The sequence below is a fragment of the Pseudophryne corroboree genome, chromosome 1 (genome assembly GCF_028390025.1).
Source record: "Pseudophryne corroboree isolate aPseCor3 chromosome 1, aPseCor3.hap2, whole genome shotgun sequence".
Lineage (NCBI taxonomy): Eukaryota > Metazoa > Chordata > Amphibia > Anura > Myobatrachidae > Pseudophryne > Pseudophryne corroboree.
In genome coordinates, this window is record NC_086444.1 from 59316099 (window position 1) to 59316824 (window position 726).

Genomic DNA, 726 nt, shown 5'->3' on the forward strand with positions numbered 1-726 from the left:
ACGGATGCCAGCCTGAGAGGCTGGGGAGCAGTCACACAGGGAAAAAAAAAAATTTCCAGGGAGTGTGATCAAGTCTAGAGACTTCTCTCCACAAAAATATACTGGAGCTAAGGGCAATTTACAATGTTCTAAGCTTAGCAAGACCTCTGCTTCAAGGTCAGCCGGTATTGATCCAGTGGGACAACATCACGGCAGTCGCCCACGTAAACAGACAGGGCGGCACAAGAAGCAGGAGGGCAATGGCAGAAACTGCAAGGATTCTTCGCTGGGCGAAAAATCATGTGATAGCACTGTCAGCAGTGTTCATTCCGGGAGTGGACAACTGGGAAGCAGACTTCCTCAGCAGGCACGACCTCCACCCGGGAGAGTGGGGACTTCATCGGGAAGTATTCCACATGATTGTGAACCGTTGGGAAAGACCAAAGGTGGACATGATGGCGTCCCGCCTGAACAAAAAACTGGACAGGTATTGCGCCAGGTCAAGAGACCCTCAAGCAATATCTGTGGACGTTCTGGTAGCACCGTGGGTGTACCAGTCGGTGTATGTGTTCCCTCCTCTGCTTCTCATAACCAAGGTACTGAGAATTATAAGACGTAGAGGAGTAAGAACTATACTCGTGGCTCCGGATTGGCCAAGAAGGACGTGGCACCCGGAACTTCAAGAAATGCTCACAGAGGACTCATGGCCTCTGCCGCTAAGAAGGGACTTGCTTCAGCAAGTACCAG